The following is a 208-nucleotide window of genomic DNA, read 5'->3' on the forward strand; positions in this document are numbered from 1 at the left end:
TTCCGTGAATGCCTCCGGGAGCGGTGCCCCCCATGTCTGGGGGAATCATGAGTGTAATTCTGGGATCGTTAGCCAGGAACAGGCTGAGCCTTTGGTCATTGGGTGGGGGGGCGGTATCACTGTGTATCTCTCATTTGTATATTTGTATATAGTATTATTTTCAATATTATTGTAGTTTAGTTATTAAATTGTCCTTATCTCAACCCAT

Source organism: Pterocles gutturalis, unplaced genomic scaffold (genome assembly GCF_000699245.1).
Source record: "Pterocles gutturalis isolate BGI_N339 unplaced genomic scaffold, ASM69924v1 scaffold24674, whole genome shotgun sequence".
In the NCBI taxonomy this organism is placed as follows: Eukaryota; Metazoa; Chordata; class Aves; order Pterocliformes; family Pteroclidae; genus Pterocles; species Pterocles gutturalis.